Raw genomic sequence first — 573 nt, 5'->3', positions numbered from 1 at the left:
GCTCAGCAGAGTTCCCCAGTGCCGCAACACAGCCTGCAGGAGCTCCGCAGATCAGCATGTGCTGGGACTTTTAAAGGGGAATGCAACCTCGTGGGGAGTGCAAGCGTGTGTGAGCACAGGAGAAAGGCAGCTTGAGAACTACTGGTGCTCAGAACTTCAAGGGCAAAAGGGAGGGATTGCCAAGGTTGTGGGACATCCTCCCCCCCCCCCCGACTTCTCCAGTCCAGAGATAAGGAGAGAGTTGGGGAGCTGAAAGAGGGGGAACCAAGTGCAGTTTCCATGAGTGTGAATTTCAGGCTTGTTTCGCTTTTAGAATGTCTATGAAAATTGCAACCAAAAGATTCCTCTCTGGGTTTCCAATGCACGGGCTTGAACCCACCCTGCTCTTTCCAGTTACTAGGTGTGTATACAGATAGATTTAGAGTCTCATTGGAGAGGGATTGTAGGTACTAGATAGGACATAGGAGCAGATACACAAGGGGGCAGTCCAGCACTGGCCTATGCCACCTATTAGGGCTCTTCCACCTTTAAAGTCTATGATTCCCCCTTCCAGGAATGGTATTATATGAAGTC

The sequence above is a fragment of the Malaclemys terrapin genome, chromosome 19 (genome assembly GCF_027887155.1).
Source record: "Malaclemys terrapin pileata isolate rMalTer1 chromosome 19, rMalTer1.hap1, whole genome shotgun sequence".
In the NCBI taxonomy this organism is placed as follows: domain Eukaryota; kingdom Metazoa; phylum Chordata; order Testudines; family Emydidae; genus Malaclemys; species Malaclemys terrapin.
Note: the sequence above shows the minus strand (reverse complement) of the source record.